Genomic DNA, 9285 nt, shown 5'->3' with positions numbered 1-9285 from the left:
ATTCTCCTCATAAGGCTTCAATTTCCTAGAAGCATAGGCAATTACTTTAGCGTTCTGCATCAACACACATCCCAAACCATTCTTTGAAGCATCTATATACACTTCAAATTTCTCACTCCCCTCGAGCAATGCTAAGATTGGAGCTGTGATCAAACACTCCTTTAATGTCTGGAACGCCGTCTCACAACTTTCATCCCAACGAAACCTGTTCTCTTTCCTCATCAAAGCTGTCACAGGTCTAGCAATCTCTGAGAAATCTTTCACGAACCGTCTGTAATATCCAGCTAAACCAAGGAAACTCCTGATCTCAGCTACATTCTTTGGTGCTTCCCACTTGGTAACTGCCTCTATCTTTCCCGGATCCACAAGTACCCCATCGTTAGAAATCACATGCCCCAGAAAAGAAACTTTCTCCAACCAGAACTCACACTTGGACAACTTTGCACACAACTCATGCTCCCCCAAGGTCTGCAACACAATCCTCAGATGCTCCTGATGTTCCTCCTTAGTCTTGGAATAGACTAAGATGACATCAATGAAAACCACCACAAACTTGTCCAAAAATTGACTGAAGACTCTATTCATCAAATCCATAAACACAGCCTGTAACACCCCCATACTCCAAGTGCCTTACCAGGATCACTCAGGTATAAATATGCTACCATCTCGGTTGCCCGAGGCAATGATAATCATAAAACAATAACGAAACAGTATTTAAATAGTATAAAGTTAAGTGAAAGGTTACAATCCAAAACCATATACCAAAGTACGGTTACATGTTCTCAAAACCAACTGTCTACTCTACTAAATGAAATGTTTAATAAACTACTCAGGCTACAGCGGAAGACTCTATCATCTGAAAGTGGCACATTCCAACTATCCCATGTAACTCGACTCATACCTGCTCAAAAACTGCTTACCATCCCCAAACGGATCACCACAGTTTTTAAAACAATAAACGGGGTCAGTACTAATCACACAATTTATATAATCTAACAATACAACAAATAACACAGCTCAATCGTCACAGATATACTCCAAACTCCATTCCCAGCTCCACAATATTGACTACACACTAAAGTATATAGCCCTGCCAGAGTGACCATCGCAACAGGTCACTCCACGCCGCCACTAGGGGACCGCAACCGTTCCCACCTAATCCCCGCTCATCTCCATTGAGCTATAAACCCAAATTCCTTAATGTGCACATCACTTCTGTGACGGGTTCCACAGAAGGAGAATAATGGGCGTGAAGCCACTCCCGCAAGTGACTTCACTCAGCCAGGGACGCGCCTCGAAGAACACAGACAGATACAAACAATCACAACTACTAAATAGCAATCAACACCAACAACCGTCACAATACTCGTATGATAACAATAAACAATCACAAATCACCACCACATATTATGGGACTAATACTGAGTAGGGAAACCCTACCTGGAAAGCAACACAGTCAGACGATCTCAACATCTGTTATCAAAAGGCCTCTTCTACGAATCCTCCTCCTAACATACAATCATACAATTACTACCAATCAAGAAACACAACAAAACCCCCAAATCCCCAAATTAGGGTTTAACTAACTTTAACAAAATACCATAAAAACAGTACGTAGATCTTACCCTCGACGCAAGGATTACAAAGGTATAAAGAAAGGCGAATTCCGACCTTCCAAGATCCGGGATTTGCCAACAATGCGATTGATGCGAAGAACGTAGATTGTTTTCTCTTTTGAAAGTAATTAGGTTTGTAAAAGTGTCTTAAGAAAGTGACGGAAGTGTATACATTAAATCGCATTATTAACAAAACCCGACAAATTATCCCCCCGTAAACCGGCTACTCGATCAAGTAGCTGACATAATCGATCGAGTGCCGCCTACTCGATCGAGTATCGAGGTTACTCGGTCGAGTACCCAACAGGTCAGAAACTATTTTAAATCGCAAAACACCCTTATTCGAAAGAGTAAGGCCCACTCGATAGAGTACCCTGAGACTCATAAAACCGTAGTATTATAGTCTTCCCTCCTTAAAAATGAACTTCGTCCCCGAAGTTCAAACCACAACAAAACTAAGACACACACTACTACACTCCCGACTCAACAACCGAAACAAAACTCAACATAAAACATGTTACTAACCCAAACTCAACCCGACTCGACCACAACAAACATACCGACACAACATGAAAAAGGTAAAAAAGCTCTTAAAAACTCTTCGCGATCATCTCCTACCCCCCTAAAAGAAACAAGGTTACGTCCCCGTAACCATACATACCTGATCAAAAAGGAAAGGGTAACGCTCTCTCATAGCCTCCTCTGCCTCCCATGTAGCTTCCCCGGTCTCGTGATTAGACTAAAGGATCTTAAGCAAAATTGTCTCACCACTTCTAGTCTTCCTGACCTTCCGGTCAAGAATATGCTTAGGCACCTCAAGGTATGACAAAGACTCATCTAGCTCTAAGCTCTCAGCCTCTAACACATGTGACAGATCACTCACATACTTCCGCAGCTGAGATACATGAAACACATTATGCACTCTCTCTAACGCAGCTGGTAAAGCCAGACGATATGCAACCTCTCCAACCCGCTCTAATATCTCATAAGGCCCTATGAACTTCTGACTCAGCTTGCCTTTCTTCCCAAATCTCATAACCCTACGCATAGGAGACACTTTCAGAAGAACCTTATCCCCAACCTGAAACTCTATATCCCGGCGATGTAGATCTCGCATAACTTTTGCCTATCTATCCGAGCCGCTCTCATCCTTTCCCTGATCATCTTAATCTACTCAACCATCTCATGTACCATCTCTGGTCCGAGAACCACTGCCTCAGCATTGTCGTCCCAACAAATCGGACTCCTACATCTCCTACCATATAAGGCCTCGAACGGTGCCATACCAATACTAGTGTGATAGCTGTTGTTGTATGAAAACTCTATCAAATCCAACCTCTGTTCCCAACTACCACCAAAGTCCATCACACAAGCTCGCAACATATCCTCAAGAGTCTTGATCGTTCTCTCAGTCTGACCGTATATCGCAGGATGAAATGTTGTACTCATCTTCAAAGTTGTTCCCAAAGATTCCTGCAACTCTTTCCAAAACCTTGAGATAAATCTCACATCTCTGTCAGATACTATGTCCTTAGGGACCCCATGTAGCTTTAGCACATTCTTCCGATAAGCCATAGCTAATTGTGTGTTAGTCCATGTATCTTTTATTGGCACAAAGTGAGCTGACTTGGTTAGTCGATCCACTATTACCCATATCATATTGTTACCCTGTTCACTCTTTGGCAAACCCACGATAATCCATAGAAATGGATTCCCACTTCCACTCAGGTACCTCTAAAGACTGAATCTTACCAGAATGTGTTCTTTAAATCCTTGTACAGCTTGTCACCACCTGGATGTACTGAATACGGTGTACAATGTGCCTCTGTCATGATTGTCTTTTTCAGCTCCTCATCATTAGGGACACACCACCTACCATCAAACCTCAAACTACCATCTGTATTAATAGAGAATCGAGACACTGTCCCTTTCTCTACTCCAGCTCTCCACTCAACTATCTTGGGATCCAACGCCTATTTACCTCGAATATCGTCATAAAGATCAGGATGCACTGTCAAATCTCCCATGACATCCCCTATGTGCATCATATGTATCCCAAACCTCTCCACCTCATCTCTCAACCTCATCAAAGATAGAGCTGTACACAAAGAATGTACACTCTTCCTACTCAAAGCATCTGCAACAACATTGGCTTTCCCTTCATGGTAGATAATATCCATGTCATAATCGCCAATAAGCTCCATCCACTTCCTCTGTCTCATGTTCAACTCCTTTTGAGTGAAGATGTACTTGAGACTCTTTTGATCCGAAAATACCTTAAAGGTCGCCCCATAAAGGTAATGTCTCCATATCTTGAGAGCAAACACCACAGCATACAACTCTAGATCATGTGTAGGGTAGTTCTCCTCATAAGGCTTCAATTACCTAAAACCATAGGCAATCACCTTCCCGTTCTGCATCAACACACATCCCAACCCATTCTTTGAGGCATCTGTATAAACCTCAAAGTTCTCGATCCTGTCAGGCAATGCTAAGATAGGAGCTGTAGTCAAACGCTCCTTTAATGTTTGGAACGCCGTCTCACAACTCTCATCCCAACGAAACCTGTTCTCTTTCCTCATCAAAGCTGTCATAGGTCTAGCAATCTTGGAGAAATCTTTCACGAACCGTCGTAGTATCAGCTAAACCAAGAAACTCCCGATCTCAAGAACATTCTTTGGTGCTTCCCACTTTGTCACCGCCTCAATCTTTGCTTGGGATCCACTGACTACCCCATCCTTAGAGATCACATGCCCCATAAAAGCAACTTTCTCTAACCAGAACTCACACTTAGACAGCTTAACATATAACTCATGCTCCCTCAAGATCTGCAACACAATCCTCAGATGCTCCTCATGCTCCTCCTTAGTCTTGGAGTAGACTAAGATGTCATCGATAAACACCACCACAAACTTGTCCAAAAACTGTCTGAAGATTCTGTTCATTAAATCCATAAACACAGCCGGTGCATTAGATGACCCAAACGGCATCACCACATACTCATAATGGCCATACCTCAACGTGAAAGCTGTCTTCGGTATGTCCACCCCTCTAATCTTCACCTGATGGTACCCCGACCTCAAATCAATCTTGGAAAAGACTGATGCACCACTCAACTGATCAAACAGGTCATCTATCCTTGGCAAAGGATACTTGTTCTTCACCGTCACTCGGTTCACCTCCCTGTAGTCTATGCACAACCTCAAACTCCCATCTTTCTTCTTCACAAAAAGAACTGGTGCTCCCCACGGTGATGCACTAGGTCTAATGTATCCCTTCTCTATCAGCTCATCTAACTTTTTCCTGAGCTCCTACATCTCTTTAGGACCCATCCAGTATGGTGCCTTAGAGATTCGCCCCGTCCCCGGTTTCAACTCAACCGTGAAATCTATCTCCCTCTTCGGTGGCAACCCCGGAATCTCCTCTGGAAAGACATCTGCAAACTCACCCACCACTGGTATCTGATCAACCGTCGGACTCTCTATCCGGTCATCTCTCACATGGCACAAGATCAAAGGGCATCCCTTCCTCAGATAAGACTTCAAGGTCACCGCTGCAATCAACTTAACTTTGGGTTTGACCACAAACCCACGATAAGACACACTAACACCCTTAGGACCTCTCAAAGACACTTTCTTTTGATGACAGTCTATCTTAGCTTTATACTTTCCCAACCAATCCATCCCGACTATCATCTCAAAGCCATCAAAAAGAAACTCTAACAAGTCTACAGGTAGATCAACTTGCCCAACTATCATAGATACATCCCTATACAACCTCCCACATGATATAGACTCACCCGAAGTTATAAAAAATTTCTCACTTACAGACTCATATACCCTCAAACTCAACCGTTTAACAAGACTCGAAGATACAAACGACTGAGACGCCCCCGAATCAAACAAAACAAAGGTATGAATACCGTTAACAAGAAAATTACCAGTGATAACATGTGCATCGTCCTCAGCTACTTTCTTGTCCATCATGAACAACTTTCCACTGGTCTTCTGTCCACCTCCCTAGACAGTACTGGCTGATGTGGTCGGCTTAGCACCCGACCCCTGATTTTTGTTGTTCATAGCTCGTTTCTGATAGAATTACCGCCATTGCGGTTACCTCCACCCTGGTAGCTCTGACCTCCCCGGTTAGACCATGACCCTGTCGGTCTATTGCTCGCATAACTCTGTGCCGGCCCCTGAGAATAGCTCCCCTGAGCTGATCTCTGAAAAGCTCCAGGTACACTCGTGCACTCATGTCTCTTGTGGCCTACACCGCCACAGCCATAGCAGGTCATCCCCCAACTACCACTACCACTCATACGGCCACGCTCAAAGGAAGCCCCAGCACTGAACCCTGACCCAGAAGAAAACGCTCTAGCCTGATTGTGGTTGCCTTTCTTGTGGCTAGATTGGCCACCACCGTCACTCTCAGCCTTTATTTTCTTAACTACTCTCTCCTGAGCCATATCCACGAACTTCTCAGCTCTCCCAGCCCTCTCATACGCTTCCTTAACATCAGTAAGGACTCCCACAGGTAACTTGTCCATGATCTTGGGGTCAACCCCTCTCAAATATTAGCGCTAGGTTCTCCTCACTCAAACCCATGTCCTCAGCATACCTAGACTTCTCATTAAACTGCTTGTAGTACTCAGCAACTTACATATCAGATGTCATTCTAAACCCATCAAACTCCTCTCTCAGCTTACTCCTCACATGCTCAGGTACAAACTCTTTCCTCATAGCCCTCCGAAACTCTTCCCAAGGTATAGCAGGTAAGCCCTGCTTCGTTTACATCTCCCTAGCACTAACTTTCACCTTGTCCCACCACTCACTAGTTACTTCCCTCAAGTAGAATGCAGCTTGTTCCACTCCCATCTCATCAAGACAGTGTACCAGGTCTAGTATGTTCTCCATCTCAAGATGCCAGTTGTCAAGAAGGTTTGGTTCCCCGGTCCCCTTGTACTTTTTTGGGTTAAACCTCGCTATATAAAGGCTGATCTTGGAGTGATCAACCTCCTTATCCTTTCCCACTCTCTTTAGGGCCTCCGTAAGAGCATCCTGATGCTCCAACATCTTAACGACATCATCGATGTTCATGCTCTCAGCTCTCGCATACAAAGCGTTTCTCTTGGGCGGTATCTTGAAACTATATAAGAAAGGGTAGATATAAACATACGCACTATAACCCCAAAACATGAAAACAGACTGCCCAGAACACACTCGATCGAGTGCCTAAACCTACTAGATCGAGTAGAGGCTACTCGATCGAGTGCCCACCATACTCGATTGAGTGCCCCGACATCAGACCTAAGACAGACCTTCTGATCTCTAACATACTCGACCGAGTAGCACAGTTACTCGATCGAGTGACCCCCTACTCGATCGAGTGCCCTATGTACTCGATCGAGTACCCAAAAACACGATTCTGGTTATAAAAACGTCAAATACCCAGTCGATCGAGTCAGACCCACTCGACCGAGTACCTCACCTACTCGATCGAGTACCCCCAACTCGATCGAGTCATGCTGACTCGTATATACTACCAGCATGTTATCTCTCATATCCCATCATACTGTACAACTTTATAAACTCAACATTATAATCTAGCTACGCATGCGATTCTACACAACCTTCATTCAATCATCAAAACAACTATTTCATGTTATCAAATGCCACGTAATAAAAAACCATCATGCTTCTTATACGAACAACATATATGTATACTTTACTAACTTTTCAATCACCATATCCATCTTCAACTCCCAACATCCATCAATTCACAACATATATCGTCACATTCACATACAAGCTAATAAACACCACATATGACCTTGACATATACCCCCCAGGTGACCGGTTTAAAATTGTAGGGCGAGTTCGCGACTTTAGGACGTCTCCCAAGTCTTTGCATTAGCTCCTACAACCTTTACCCCGGGTTCATTTTAATTGACTCCCTATATTCTTTAGATTCATTGGTTACAGGTTTCAAGATCGTCGCTCTAATACCATTCTGTAACACCCCCATACTCCAAGTTTCTTACCAGGACCACTCAAGTATAATGATTCTACCATCTCGGTTGCCCGAGGCAATGATAATCATAAGACAATAACGAAACAGTATTTAAATAGTATAAAGTTAAGTGAAAGGTTACAATCCAAAACAAAATACCAAAGTACAGTTACATGTTCTCAAAACCAACTTTCTACTCTACTAAATGAAATGTTTAATAAACTACTCAGGCTACAGCGGAAGACTCTATCATCTGAAAGTGGCACATTCCAGCTATCCCATGTAACTCGACTCATACCTGCTCAATAACTGCTCACCATCCCCGAATGGATCACCACAGTTTTTAAAACAATAAAAGGGGTCAGTACTAATCACACAATTTATATAATCCAACAATACAACAAACAACACAGCTAAATCGTCACAGATATACTCCAAACTCCATTCCCAACTCCATAATACTGACTACACACTAAAGTGTGTAGCCCTGCTAGAGTGCCCATCGCAACAGGTCACTCCACGCCGCCAGTGGGGGACCGCAGCCGTTCCCACCTAATCCCCGCTCATCTCCATTGAGCGATAAACCCAAATTCCTTAATGTGCACATCGCTTCTATGGCGGGTTCCATAGAAGGCGAATAATGGGCGTGAAGCCACTCCCGCAAGTGACTCCACTCAGCCAGGGACGCGCCCCGAAGAACACAGACAGATACAAACAATCACAACTACTAAACAACAATCAACACCAACAACCATCACAATACTCGTATGATAACAATTAACAATCACAAATCACCACCACATATTATGGGACTAATACTGAGTAAGGAAACCCTACCTGGAAAGCAACACAGTCAGACGATCTCAACAGCTGTTATCAAAAGGCCTCTTCTACGAATCCTCCTCCTAGCATACAATCATACAATTACTACCAATCAAGAAACACAACAAAACCCCTAAATCCCCAAATTAGGGTTTAACTAGCTTTAACGAAATACCATAAAAACATTATGTAGAACTTACCCTCGACGCAAGGATTACAAAGGTATAAAGAAAGACGAATTCCTGCCTTCCAAGCTCCGGGATTTGCCAACAATGCGATTGATGCGAAGAACGTAGATTGTTTTCTCTTTTGAAAGTAATTAGGTTTGTAAAAGTGTCTTAAGAAAGTGACGGAAGTGATTATATATTAAATCGCATTATTAACAATACCCGACAAATCATCCCCCCATAAACCGGCTACTCGATCGAGTATCTGACATACTCGATCGAGTGCCGCCTACTCGATCGAGTATCGAGGTTACTCGATCGAGTACCCAACAGGTCAGAAACTGTTTTAAATCGCAAAACACCCTTACTCGATAGAGTAAGGCCCACTCGATAGAGTACCCAGAGACTCATAAAACCGTAGTATTACACAGCCGACGCATTAGATAACCCAAACGACATCACCACATACTCATAATGACCATACCTCGACGTGAAAGCTGTCTTTGGTATGTCCTCCTCTCTAATCTTCACCTGATTGTACCTCGACCTCAAATCAATCTTGGAAAAGACTGCTGCACCACTCAACTAATCGAACAGGTCATCTATCCTTCGCAAAGGATACTTGTTCTTCACCATTACTCTGTTCAACTCTCTGTAATCTATGCACAACC

The sequence above is a fragment of the Silene latifolia genome, chromosome Y (assembly GCF_048544455.1).
Source record: "Silene latifolia isolate original U9 population chromosome Y, ASM4854445v1, whole genome shotgun sequence".
Taxonomy (NCBI): Eukaryota; Viridiplantae; Streptophyta; class Magnoliopsida; order Caryophyllales; family Caryophyllaceae; genus Silene; species Silene latifolia.
The sequence above is the reverse complement of the archived record's forward strand: the minus strand, read 5'-3'. Positions refer to the sequence as shown.